The sequence below is a fragment of the Ranitomeya variabilis genome, chromosome 6 (genome assembly GCF_051348905.1).
Source record: "Ranitomeya variabilis isolate aRanVar5 chromosome 6, aRanVar5.hap1, whole genome shotgun sequence".
Classification (NCBI taxonomy): Eukaryota; Metazoa; Chordata; class Amphibia; order Anura; family Dendrobatidae; genus Ranitomeya; species Ranitomeya variabilis.
In genome coordinates, this window is record NC_135237.1 from 443,742,278 (window position 1) to 443,757,730 (window position 15,453).

Consider the following 15,453-nt stretch of genomic DNA (forward strand, 5'->3'; position numbering starts at 1 on the left):
ATCCTGATAATCAGACAAATACTCAGGAACTTCCGAAGGAGTAGAGGAAGCAATAGACACCGGCGGGGAATCAGCATGAATTCCCTGACAGCCCCAACTTGACACAGACATTGCCTTCCAATCCAAGACTGGATTGTGGGTCTGTAACCATGGCAGACCCAAAACGACCAAATCATGCATTTTATGCAGAACAAGAAAACGAATCACCTCCCGATGTTCAGGAGTCATGCACATGGTTACCTGCGTCCAAAACTGTGGTTCATTTTCCGCCAATGGCGTAGCATCAATACCTCTAAGAGGAATAGGATTTACCAACGGTTCAAGAACAAAACCACAGCGCTTGGCAAATGACAGATCCATAAGACTCAGGGCAGCACCTGAATCCACAAACGCCATAACAGGGTAAGAAGACAATGAGCAAATTAAAGTCACAGACAAAATAAATTTAGGTTGCAAATTACCAATGGCGACAGGACTAACAACCCTTGTTAGGCGTTTAGAGCATGCTGATATAACATGTGTAGAATCACCACAGTAAAAACACAACCCATTCTGACGTCTATGATTTTTCCGCTCATTTCTAGTCTGAATTCTATCACATTGCATTAAATCAGGTGTTTGTTCAGACAACACCACCAGAGGATTAGCGGTTTTGCGCTCCCGCAAACGCCGGTCAATTTGAATAGCCAGCGCCATGGAATCATTCAGACTTGTAGGAATGGGGAAACCCACCATCACATTCTTAATGGCTTCAGAAAGGCCATTTCTGAAATTTGCGGCCAGAGCACACTCATTCCACTAAGCACGGACCATTTCCGAAATTTTTGGCAATACACTTCAGCTTCATCCTGGCCCTGAGAAATAGCCAGCAAGGCTTTTTCTGCCTGAACTTCAAGATTGGGTTCCTCGTAAAGCAATCCAAGCGCCAGAAAAAACGCATCAATATTTGCCAATGCCGGATCTCCTGGCGCTAGCGAGAAAGCCCAATCCTGAGGGTCGCCCCGTAAAAAAGAGATAACAATTTTAACTTGCTGAGCTGAATCTCCAGATGAACGGGGTCTCAGAGATAAAAACAATTTACAATTATTCCTGAAATTCCTAAACTTAAATCGGTCTCCAGAAAACAGTTCAGGAATAGGTATTTTAGGTTCAGACATTGGACTACTGGTAACAAAATCTTGTATGCCCTGCACACGAGCAGCAAGCTGGTCTACACTTCTAATCAAGGTCTGGACATTCATGTCTGCAGCAAGCACAAGCCACTCAGAGGTAAAGGGGAGGAAGAGAGGAAAAAAAAAAAAAAAAACTCAGAATTTCCTTTCTTATTATCCCACTTCTGCAATGCATTAAACATTCAATGTTGGCCTGGCATACTGTTATGACCCCAATGGCAGAGGGTCTCAGAAATAATTACTAAGTCTGCAAACACTAAAAAACCAGCTCATAGGGCAGTGGTAACTGAGCTGACCATATATCTAATCCTAGCACCACAAATAGCAGCAGCCGGGGAACGTGCCTACGTTGGTTCTAGACGTCTCGCGCCAGCCGGAGAACTAACTAACCCTAGAAGGGAAAAGAAAGACCTTTCTTGCCTCCAGAGAAAAGACCCCAAAAGTTGGATACAAGCCCCCAACAAATAATAACGGTGAGGTAAGAGGAAAAGACAAACGTAAGAATGAGCTAGGTATTTAGCAAAGAGAGGCCCACTAGCTAATAGCAGAATATAGTAAGATGACTTATATGGTCAGCAAAAACCCTATCAAAATATCCACGCTGGATATTCAAGAACCCCCGAACCGTCTAACGGCCCGGGGGGAGAACACCAGCCCCCCTAGAGCTTCCAGCAAAGTCAGGAATCACATTTAGTACAAGCTGGAAAAATATAAGAGCAAAGCAAATAACCAAAAAACAAAGAAGCAGGACTTAGCTTAATTTTGCACGAACCGGACCAGCAGACAGGAGCAAACAGAAAGGATCTGATTACAACGATGCCAGGCACTGGACTAAGGATCCAGGAAGTTTATATAGCAACACCCCTGGACTGACGACCCAGGTGAGTGCCAAACTGAGGAAAGACAATCCCAGAGTCATATCACAAGTAACCACAAGAGGGAGCCAAAGAGTCTAATTCACAACACGCATCACCGCAAATCAAGGTAACTACAGATCACCCAGCTTTCCTTTCAGTACCCGGGGTTTACAGGCACGAGCGAGTGCATTAGCGCAGCTCCTGGCTGTAAAATGATTTAACCCCTTCAGATGAATTTACTTCGTGGGACGTGACAGATCATCTGAAGGTATGTATATTGTTGGTTTATTATTTTTCAGATCGAGGGTCTTCAGGTGGATTGAGAGAGCAATAAAATATTAAAACAACCTGTGTGTTTATTTCATTAAAATACTTTTTAATAATGTGTTTGGTCTTTTTAACCCTTTCATACAATTGGATTAATAATGGATAGGTGTCATAATTGACGCCTCTCCATTATTAATCTGGCTTAATGTCACCTTACAATAGCAAGGTGACATTAACCCTTCATTACCCCATATCCCACCGCTACACGGGAGTGGGAAGAGAGTGGCCAAGTGCCAGAATAGGCGCATCTTCCAGATGTGCCTTTTCTGGGGTGGCTGGGGGCAGATGTTTGTAGCCAGGGGGGCCAATAACCATGGACCCTCTCTAGGCTATTAATATCTGCCCTCAGTCAATGGCTTTACCACTCTGGCGGAGAAAATTGCGCGGGAGCCCACGCCAATTTTTCCGCCATTTAACCCTTTATTTTATCAGCTACAGCGCCCAAATTTTGCACATACACACTACTAACATTAGTAGTGTGGAATATGCAAAAAAAAAAAGGGATATGAGATGGTTTACTGTATGTAAACCATGTCTCATATCATGTCGGGTTTGTGAAGGAGAAATGAAAAGCCGGCAATTGAATTACCGGCTTTTCACATATATCGCGCTGAATTAAATATAAATACAGAATATATATACACTGTGTTCCAAATTATTATGCAGAAAGAGTTTAGGAGTGATAAGGTTAGAATTTTTTTGTTTGTCATTTAAACTCATTGATGGTGATGTGTGCCAGGGCTCTTTATATCACTGAAAGCAATTGCAGATACCTGTGCAAATTAGTTTGGCAGGTGTGTCCAAATAAAGGTAAGACTGCTTAAGAAGTCTGTTCCACATTATTAAGCAGCCTACATTTTTTGCCAAAATGGGAAAGAAAAAGGATGTGTCGGCTGCTGAGAAGCAACAAATTGTGGAGTATTTAGGTCAAGGCATGACTACAATCTACATTGCCAAGACACTTCATCGTGATCATCGCGCAATCAAGAAGTATGTAGCTGATTCCCAGCACACACGTGTGTGTGCTGATAAGGAAAAATTGAGGACTCTTTCCAACAGGCAATTGTGTAAGGTTAAAAGAGCAGCTGCAAAAATGCCCTGTCATAGCAGCAGACAAGTTTTTGAAGCTGCTGGTGCCTCCAACGTCCCCAGAACAACAAGATGCAGGGTCCTTCAGAGGTGCGTAAGCCATCCTGTCGACCACCTCTATCCACTGCACACAAGCAGAAATGGCTCCAGTGGGCCAAACGATACATGAAGACTGACTTCCAAACAGTTTTGTTCACCGATGAGTGCCGTGCAACGCTCGATTGTCCAGATGGATGGAGTGGAGGATGGCTGGTTGATGGACACCCCATGAAACACGGCTAAGGCGCCAACAATGAGGAGGTGGAGTAATGTTTTGGGCTGGAATCATGGGGAGAGAGATTGTCAGCCCCTTTATGATCCCTGAAGGGGTAAAGATGAACTCCATAATCTATGTGGAGTTTCTAAAACAAAACTTCCTGCCATGGTTCAAGAGGAAAAACCGTGCTTTCCGCAGCAAGATCATTTTCATGCATGATAATGCACCGTCTCATACTGCAAAAAACACATCTGTATCTCTGGCTGCTATGGGCATAAAAGAGGACAAACTTATGGTGTGGCCACCATCTTCCCCTGACCTCAACCCCATTGAGAACCTCTGGAGCATCATCAAAAGGAGTGTCTATGATGGCGGGAGGCAGTTCACATCTAAGCAACAGCTCTGGGAGGGGATTCTGTCCACATGCAAAACAATTGAAGCAGAAACCATCCAAAAACTGACAAATTCAATGGACGAGAGAGTTCAGAAGCTTCTTTCGAACAAGGGGTCCTATGTGCAAATGTAACATCAGCTAGAATAAAGTGTTCACTTGAAAACTGTTTGATTTCATTTTGTAATAAGCTGATAATGCTTATAACTTCACAATTGACCATTTTTTTGTTCAAAATAAAAAAAAAAAGGTTGAAAACTCTGCTGTGCATAATAATTTGGAACATGCTTTTTGAGTGTTTATTTTTTTTTAAAAGATACTGTTTTCATAGGCAGTTTGTTCCAAAACATTGCAATTATACTTGAATAGTAGATGACTGGAAAATAACAATGACTGCAATTCAGATAGGTAATTTAGAGAAAATGTGAGGAAATATGATTTGCATAATAATTTGGAACACAGTGTATATGTGTCTCAATGACATATATATATATATATATATATATATATATACTGTATATATGTTTTAACGAACATTTGAGCACATAAATCCATTAGATGTCGGTTTTGCAAGCCTGCGAGAAAATATCGCAGTACGGATGCCATACGGATTACATACGGAGGATGCCATGCGCAAAATTTCTGCGTATTATGGCCGTAAAAAACGGACCGTATTTACATACGCTGAGTGTGAGGCCGGCCTAATACTTCCTAGAGGCCTTAATATAGTGTAGTGCATCCCATAGTCCTCAATATTGTATAATGCACCCCCATAGTCCTCCATATAGTATAATGCACACATTGTCTCCAAATAGCATAATGCACACCACATAGTCCTTTATATAGTATAATGCACAAAACATAGTCCATCATATAGTATAATGCACACAACATAGTCCTCCATACAGTATAATGCACTCCGCATAGTCCACCATATAGTATAATGCACTCCGCATAGTCCACCATATAGTATAATGCACACCACAATCCTTCATATAGTATAATGTACTCCCCATAGTCCTACATATAGTAAAATGCACACAACATAGTCCTCCATATAGTACAATGCACTTCCCATAGTCATTCATATAGAATAATACACACCCCATAGTCCTCCATATAATATAATGCACAATACATAGTCTTCCATATAGTATAATGCACTCCCCATAGTCCTCCATATAGTATAATGCACTCCCCATAGTCCTCCATATAGTATAATGCACTCCCCATAGTCCTCTATATAATATAATGCATTCACCATAGTCCTCTATATAGTATAATGCACTCCCCACAGTCATCCATATAGTATAATGCTATCCCCACAGTCCTCCATATAGTATAATACACTTCCCATAGTCTTCAATATAGTAGTGCATCCCATAGTACTCCATATTGTATAATGTACCCCCATAGTCCTCCATATAGTATAATGCACCCAACATTGTCCTCCATATAGTATAATGCACTCCCCATAGTCCTCCATATAGTATAATGCACTCTTCATAGTCCCCCATGTAGTACAATCCACTCCCCATAGTCCTCCATATATTAGAATGCACTTCCTATAGGCCTCAATATAGTATAATTAATTTCCCATAGGCCTCAATATAGTATAATGCATCCCATAGTCCTCCATATAGTACAAAGCACTGCTCATAGTATAATGCACCCCACAGTTCTTCATATAGTATAATACATTCCTCATAGTCCTCCATACAGTATAATACATTCCCCGTAGTCCTCCACACAGTATAATGCACTGCCCATAGTCTTCAATAGAGTATAATGCAGCCCCCATATAGTCCACACAGTATAATGCACTGCCCATAGTCTTCAATAGAGTATAATGCAGCCCCCATATAGTCCACACAGTATAATGCACTACCCATCGTCCTTGATAGAGTATAATGCAGTCCCCATATAGTAAATACAGTATAATACACAGCCTATAGTCCTTGATATAAAGTATAATGCAGACCCCATATTGTATAATGCAGCTCCGATATAGTATTAGTATAATGCACTCTCCATAGTCCTTGATAGAGTATAATGCAGACCCCCTAGAGTATAATGCAGCCCCCAAAGAGTATAATGCACTCACATAGAGTATAATGCATCCCCATAGAGCATAACGTAGTCCCATGATGTACATATTGTTATGTCAGAGACGGTGGTGGACAAGAGTGGACCCACTGGACCGTGATACCGAATCTCCTCCAAGTGAGCGATCCAGTATAGACAACCCCTATACAGGGACAGTTAGGAAGCAAACTCGGAGGCCTCAAGTACCACGGATGCCAGGACCAGGGCTTGGCTCAGAAAGGGAAGGAATGAGGACGGGACAGGAGAACTGGACAGGGGGCAGAGCGGAGGAAGTATGGGAGAGGTGACCAGGGCAGAGGTGAACAGAGAAACCAGGAGATTTGCAGAGGCAAAGGGAGTGTATGGAACGAGGAGCTAGGGAAGCGGTTTAGAGACTGCGATCAGAGGTGAAACCAAAGACAGCAGGACGGGCCTGGAAAGACGAGCAAAACCAGAGCAGGAACTCAGAGTAAAACTCAACAGTCAGGCGCCTCCACAAGGAGAGGGCAGGCTGAAATACAAGATGCCAACTCCCATTGGCCAACAAACACTGCCGGGTCAGGTCGCAGCCCAGGATAAGGAGGAGGAGTGTGCGCGCGCCCAATCTCTAAGGAGAGGACGGGAGGAGACAGGGCGCGTGACAGGCTGCAGAGGGGAGGCGCGCCGACGCGCCCGAAGAGACATGCGCGGGGAACCAGACCAGGAAGAAGCGGAGGCAGGAGCGACAACTGCGGAGGGAGAAGGAGCTGTGAGCGCGACGTCGGCAGAGACAGCCCCGGGACCGGCGGAGGTAAGTATAGTGGTAACACATATAATGTAATGCATCCCCATACAGTATCATGCAGCCCCTCAGAGTATAATGCAGCCCCCATAGAGTATAAAGCAGCCTTAGTATCATGCAGCCCATATACAGTACATATAATATAATACACACCCCATAGTCCTCCAGTATTGTGGTCACTTTGCCCTCACTGATTAAAAAAAAAAAATACAATCCTCAGCTCTCCCCATTCCTCGGCTGCGCTGGTCTCTGCAGCATGTCTACTCAGCAGCATCACTGCCCGGCATAGCGTGGCGCACAATGAAGTGATGTCATTGCGCCTGCTGCAACAGAAGCAGAGGGGGAATGATGGGAGAGGGAGTGTCACCTGAATCTCTCTCCTCCATCCTTGCATTCAACTGTATCAGCATCTATGATGCTGATACAGTTGAATGTGTGATGCGGAGGTACTAGAGCTGGCACTGGGCCCTCCTGAGTCACGGGCCACATGGTGTGCCTCTATTAGAGGCATGCCACTGACTGGGGGCCCCCCTGGCGGAGTGGGGGACCAAAGGCAAATGCCTAGTTTACCTGCCTTGCTTCCTAATATATACTCTAGAAGTTCTGCTTTGTTTTATTGCACTGTGAAGCCATGCCCTTTCCTTAGCAAAGCCTTCTCCCTCGTCCCCTGATAAAGGTGCATGCAAGATGACACCGCAGTCAGTAAACCCCATTGAAATACAATGTACACTGCAGGTGCCCTAGTTTGCTGAAATGCCAAGTCCTGCATAATCACAGATAAAGTCACTCTGTCATCTTACGACCAAGCTGCCATCTGTTTATTGTTCCTTTAAATTAGGTCATTTAGGTTGTTGTAGCAAGTATGGACTGTTAAAATTTACTCACCTACTGCTAGTTGTTAACATGACCTACTTTAAATGGCATGGGACATTCAGGCTGACTCATCTTTGTGCTAATTTGGTCCCAGCTATTTAAAACCTCTCATAGCTGCTCCACACTCATTCCATTCTGGTCAGGTTCACACTTTGCTTAGTGCTCATTTTTCACCCAACACACGGAGTAAAAATTAGGACAAAAAGAAAATAAAAAACATTTTAAAGGGAACCTATCACCCCGTTTTTTAAAGATTAGATAAAAATAGTGTGAAATAGGGGCAGAGCTGGGCTTTACATTACTGCCTTTTTGGTGCCTTTACACCCCCGTTAGGCTGCCCAAATACCTTTGTGAAGTGGCCGTTTTCTGCTGTCACTCAAGTGGGTCAGGTCGGATGGGCGTGGTTACAGCGCTGTTTCTCCCCCAGATCAGGCTCATCATTACGTTGGTGGCGTAGTGGTGTGCGCATGTCCAAAGAGAAGATCCACTGCCCAGGAGATTCAAAACAGCGCGGTCTTCGCTATTCGCCGTTTACCGGTGGGCGCGGCCATCTTTCCTGTGGCCGCGCGTGCGCAGATGGAGCGCTCTGCTGCCCGGGGCTTCAGGAAAATGGCCGCCGCGATCTCCATCTGCGCACGCGCGGAATCCCGCGGCCATTTTCCTGAAGCCCCGGGCAGCAGAGCGCTCCATCTGCGCACGCGCGGCCACAGGAAAGATGGCCGCGCCCACCGGTAAACGGCGAATAGCGAAGACCGCGCTGTTTTGAATCTCCTGGGCAGTGGATCTTCTCTTTGGACATGCGCACACCACTACGCCACCAACGTAATGATGAGCCTGATCTGGGGGAGAAACAGCGCTGTAACCACGCCCATCCGACCTGACCCACTTGAGTGACAGCAGAAAACGGCCACTTCACAAAGGTATTTGGGCAGCCTAACGGGGGTGTAAAGGCACCAAAAAGGCAGTAATGTAAAGCCCAGCTCTGCCCCTATTTCACACTATTTTTATCTATTTTTCAAAAAACGGGGTGATAGGTTCCCTTTAATGTATTAACATTTTAGACAATTGTTAAGCTTTATGTCTAAGACCATGTTGAAAGCTGTGTTTTAGCTTCTTTCACTTAGTGCAGTGTGGCGGTCTTTGTTGTGGTGCTGTGTTGTAGAGAAAAATTGTAAAATCCATAAAGATATCTCCAGAGAGGGGACATATCACCCTCACATTGAACATATGGGATTAAATATAACTGGGGAAGTGAGAAAGAGCTGACACTTCATCTTCCATTGAAGTAGGCTGCATTGCCATGAACAGGTAATTACCACAAGGGATAACTGATGAGAACAAGCCAACAAACCTAGGATTTGTATACTCAGAAGCGGAGAAGTACAAGGGCTTCCTCTGCTCAAATAAATTATCTCAGACTTTCTGGAGCCAGTTGTCAGTGATGAATATTGGGATTTGCAGTGATCCAATATTTATGGGCGATTTACTTCCGGTGTCGTAGCGAAAGGACGAACATAAAACATGCATTGACATCACTGTAAGGCCAGTAAAAGACCTACAGCTTAATATTGGTCAGATGGATGATGCTATGAATGCAATGTTTCATCATGATAGAAAGGTAAAATCATAATAGAAAACATGACAATATCTCCTGCCTGGGACCTCCAGAGGCGAAGATATGCTGAAAGATGTGGATCTCATAAACTTCTAAAAGACCCAACACATCACACAACCAGCACCCATATTAGCTCACCAAGAGGAGGTATGTGGGTGTAACATTGGTCAAATAAAAATCAGAGTTTTGGTCATTGTCAGTTCTGGAAAGTACAGCTTTCTGCTGTTCTGTTTGTTTTCCTTAGCTAAGCTCCATGACACAGTTTTAGCACTATTTCTTTCTTATTCTTATCCCTTTTTCCCCCATGTGATTGTATATACATTGTTTGCATATGCATTGTTTTGTTCCAATTTTGTAACATCTTTGTATTTTTTTTTTATAAACACAGGCCTACCTTTCCGAATTAAATATATAAAATTTAATAGCTCTGCTCCTTTTGCTTGGTAAACAGCACCTCTAAAACCATACACTACCTGTAACTTGTGTCTAATCGGCATATGTAAATGATTGTTGGCGGCAGCTAGTAGCTTCTTTTGTTATTGTGGAGTGATTGTATCGGAGTATTATGTACAGTATATAAAAACATACTTCTCACCCCCTAATAAGGGTGGTCTTTTTTTAGTCCTTTCTCGGGTCCTCTACCAGAGGCCTGGGAGTTTGAGCGTTCTGCGCAGGATCTCAGTTGTTCCCAGCATTGCGCTTTTCTGGACAGAGAGTTCAGATGTTGCTACTGGGATCTGTTGGAGCCATTTTCCCAACTTAGGGGTCACTGCTTCAAGTGCTCCTATCACCACTGGAATCATTGTTGCCTTCACCTTCCACATCTTCTCCAGTTCTCCTTTGAGGCCCTGGTATTTCTCCAGCTTCTCATATTCCTTCTTTCTGATGTTGTTGTCACCTGGCACTGCCACATCATTGCTGTCTTCTGATCCTTGTCTACTATCACAATGTCTGGTTCTTGAAGACCCATAGGACTTTAGGCCTTTCATTCTCCACCACTTTTTCTGGGGTCTCCCACTTGGATTAAGGGGGACTTAGCTCATATACTGTGCATAAGTTCCTGTATACTATTCCCGCTACTTGGTTGTGGTGTTCGGTATACGCTGCTCATGCTTGCATTTTGCATCCTGCCACTATCTGTTTCTGAGTTTCTTTCCATAGTCTGTACCTTGGGTCTTGTCTTGTGTGGTATATTCCTGCTTCTCTGGATCTGGTACTTAGTGTTTGATCTTGTGCTGCTATGATTAGTGCCTCTGTGTTGTCTCAGAGTAATAATAATAATAATAATTTTTATTTATATAGCGCCAACATATTCCGCAGCGCTTTACAACTTATAGAGGGGACTTGTACAGACAATAGACATTACAGCATAACAGAAATCACAGTTCAAAACAGATACCAGGAGGAATGAGTCCAGCTTTCTCACACCATTGGTAGGATTTCTCCATGTCAGCCACCTCCTTTATCTGATGATGGTACATCCCCTGCAGCGGCTTGTCTTGCCATGGCGCTTCACGTTCTTGTTCTTACTTCCAGATCTGTTGTTGCTGCCTTAGGCTTTCACTCTGCATCTCATCTTTTGGTGCCATTTTCTGATGTATTCCTGGATACTTCTTGTTTCATCCATTTATTATTATTATTATTCATTTTTATAGCGCCATTTATTCCATGGCGCTTTACATGTGAAATACGGGGAAAATATAGACAAATACATTAAACATGAGCAAAAAACAAGGCACACGGGTACATAAGGAGGGAGGACCCTGCCCGCGAGGGCTCACAATCTGCAGGGGATGGGTGATGATACACTAGGAGAGGGCAGAGCTGGTTGTGCGGCGGTTCAGTAGGTTCAGGATCACTGCAGGCTGTAGGCTTGTCGGAAGAGGTGAGTCTTCAGGTTGCCATGATGCCACCATGGATGCAAATCAAGCCTCGACCACCCTCCTTTCTGTCGGTATACAATCTTTGAATGTTAGACTTAGGGTGGAGACCTCCATGCATTGTGAGGAGCTTTCATGTCTTCACATCTACAGGTTCCATCTCTTCTTTTGGCCAGCACGCTATGCCAGCAAGGTATCTGATAACTGGCAGGGCATATGTATTGATGGCATGGATTTTGTTCTTCCCATGGAGCTGGCTCTTCAGGACCTGTCTTACCCTTTAATGGTATTTGGATGTTGCTGCTTTCCTTGCCTCCTCATCATGGTTACCATATCCCTGTGGGATGCCGAGGTACTTGTAGCATGCCTGTACATCTGCTATGTGCTCTGCTGGGAATTCCACTCCATCAATCTTGACTACCTTGCCTCTCTTCATTACCAACCTATCGCGCATCGCCAGTCCGAAGCTTGGTGGCTATGATGCCTGACAGGTGTTTCCATGTTGTTGTAAGGCAGGTTATTTTGCGGTAGTAGAATGGAACTGTTCCTTTGTGAGGATCCTTCATGATCAGCATTGTTCTTCCTTGTGTTAGCCAAGCGGGGTGGTTGCCTCCTTCTAGCTGTTGGTCCATCTGCTTTGCCATGCGTTCATGTACTTCTGTTAATTTCTTTAGCCAGTAGGTGTGGATCATGTTGGGGCCAGGTGCTGTCCAGCTCTTCATGCTCTTGACCCGCTGTTGGATGTCTGCCTCTGACTGGTTCAAGGAGTGTGCAAAGCAGTCCTCAAACAAAAGGTAGCTATTTTGAAGAACCTAGAATATAAGACATAATTTCAGTTGTTTCACACTTTTTTGTTAAGTATATAATTCCACATGTGTTAATTCATAGTTTTGATGCCTTCAGTGTGAATGTATAATTTTCATAGACATGAAAATACAGAAAAATCTTTAAATGAGGTGTGTCCAAACTTTTGGTCTGTACTGTACATATATATATATATATATATATATATATATATACTAGACTGTGGCCCGATTCTAATGCATCGGGTATTCTAGAATATGCATGTCCCCGTAGTATATGGACAATGATGATTCCAGAATTCGCGGCAGACTGTGCCCATCGCTGATTGGTCGAGGCAACCTTTATGGCATCATCGTCGCCATGGCAACCATTATGACATCTACGTCGATACTGTGCCCGTCGCTGATTGGTCGAGGCGAATTCGCGGCAGACTGTGCCCGTCGCTGATTGGTCGAGGCAACCTTTATGACATCATCGTCGCCATGCTGTGCCCGTCGCTGATTGGTCGAGGCCTGGCGGCCTCGACCAATCAGAGACGCGGGATTTCCAGGACAGACAGAAAAACCCTTAGACAATTATATATATATATATATATATATATATATATATATATATATATATATATACAGTACATACAGTGGGGAAAAAAGTATTTAGTCAGCCACCAATTGTGCAAGTTCTCCCACTTAAAGAGGAGAGAGGCCTGTAATTGAAATCCTAGGTAGACCACAACTATGAGAGTCAAAATTTAGAAAACAAATTCAGAAAATCACTTTGTCTGATTTGGCAAGATTTATTTTTCAAATTATGGTGGAAAATAAGTATTTGATCATTAACAAAAGTTTATCTCAATATTTTGTTATATATCCTTTGTTGGCAATGACGGAGATCAAACGTTTTCTGTAAGTCTTCACAAGGTTGCCACACACTGTTGGCCGTATGTTGGACCATTCCTCCATGTCGATCTCCTCTAGAGCAGTGATGTTTTGGGAATGTCGCTGGGCAACACGGACTTTCAACTCCCTCCAAAGGTTTTCTATAGGGTTGAGATCTGGAGACTTGCTAGGTCACTCCAGGACATTAATATGCTTCTTACAAAGCCACTCCTTTGTTGCTCTGGTAGTGTGCTTAGGATCATTATCATGCTGAAAGACCCATCCACGTTTCATCTTCAATGCCCTTGCTGATGGAAGGAGGCGTGCTCTCAACATCTCACGATACATGGCCCCATTCATTCATTCATGTACACAGATCAGTCATCCTGGTCCCTTTGTAGAGAAACAGCCCAAAGCATGATGTTGCCACCCCCATGCTTCACAGTAGGTATGGTGTACTTTGGATGCAACTCAGCATTCTGTCTCCTCCAAACACGAGTTTTGTTTCTAATAAACAGTTCTACTTTGGTTTCATCAGACCATATGACATTCTCCCAATACTCTTCTGGATAATCCAAATTTTCTCTAGCAAACTTCAGATGGGCCCGGACACGTACTGGCTTATGCAGGGGGACACGTCTGGCACTGCAGGATCTGAGTCCCTGGTGGCGTAGTGTGTTACTGATGGTAGCCTTTGTTACGGTGATCCCAGCTCTATGCAGGTCATTCACTAGGTCCCCCCATGTAGTTCTGGGATTTTTGCTCACCGTTCTTGTGATCATTTTGACCTCACGGGATGAGATCCTGTGTTGGAGCCCCAGATCGAGGGAGATTTTCAGTGGTCTTGTATGTCTTCCATTTTATTTTTATTATTGCTCCCACTGTTGATTTCATCACACCAAGCTAATTGCCTATTGCAGATTCAGTCTTGCCAGCCTGGAGCATGGCTACAATTTTGTTTCTAGTGTCCTTCGACAGCTCTTTGGTCTTCACCATAGTGGAGTTTGGAGTGCGACTGTTTTAGGATGTGGACAGGAGTCTTTTATACTGATAACAAGTTCAAACAGGTGCCATTACTACATGTAATGAGTAGAAGACAGAGGAGCCTCTTAAAGAAGAAGTTACATGTCTGTGAGAGCCAGAAATCTTGCATGTTTTTAGGTGACCAAATACTTATTTTCCACCATAATTAGAAAAATAAATCTTACCAACTCAGACAAGGTGATTCTCTGGATCTGGATTTGACTCTCATAGTTGTGGTCTACCTATGATGTCAATTACAGGGGTCTCTCATCTTTTTAAGTGGGAGAACATGCACAATTGGTGACATTTTTCACTCTTTGTTTCTTTGCAGCCATTTGGTATATTCAAAACAAGTTCATTTTTTTTCTCATTAATGTACACTCTGCACCCCATCTTGACTGAAAAAAAACAGAAATGTAGAAATTTTTGCAAATGTATTAATGACAGTTTTCCCCTAATACAAACATGGGGAGTCCTGTCAGCCATGGATACTGAGGCAGGAAGTAGCCAGAGATCTGCCTTCAACCAGTCATCACAGACATATAGGAGCCGATTCCTTAAGGTCTTTATACTAATTTAATTATTTAAGATACCTTAAACTATTGCAAAAGGTTGCTACATTTGGCATTTTGACACCATTTTTTCCCAGCTACACCAAAATGTGTGGAGACAGGGAAAAGTTAAGGTCGAAAGTGGCGATAGCGGCGCCCAACAAATTCATTATTAAAGCTGAGCCAGAAATGCTACAACAGTCATGATTAAAGTCAGATGTCTAGGAAAATGCACAGCACTAAGGCTGCCATCACACTAGCAGAATTTGGTCAGTATTTTCATCAGTATTTGCAAGCCAAAACCAGGAGTGGGTGATAAATGCAGAAGTGGTGCATATGTTTCTATTATACTTTTCCTCTAATTGCTCCACTCCTGGGTTTGGCTTACAAATACTGATGTAAAATACTGACCAAATACTGCTAGTGTGACGGCAGCCTAAGACGTGCAAAATTCATTAAAGACGTATTGCCACAAAATATGGTGTGTGCGTGTACTTTATTCGCCCTGCTAGTGTTCAGGTGTCGGCCATGGGGGAAGCTCCGATTGTTACCGCTCTGTGTATAGAGAGCGGCAGCTGTAACTGCGCCCCTGGTACTGACTGACAACAGCTCATTTGGGTCAGATGCAGCACGGTGGCGCAGTGGTTAGCACAGCAGCCTTGCAGCGCTGGAGTCCTGGGTTCGAATCCCACCCAGGACAACATCTGCAAAGAGTTTGTATGTTCTCTCCGTGTTTGCGTGGGTTTCCTCCGGGCACTCCGGTTTCCTCCCACATTCCAAAGACATACTGATAGGGAATTTAGATTGTGAGCCCCATCGGGGACAGCGATGATAATGTGTGCAAACTGTAAAGCGCTGCGGAATATGTTAGCGC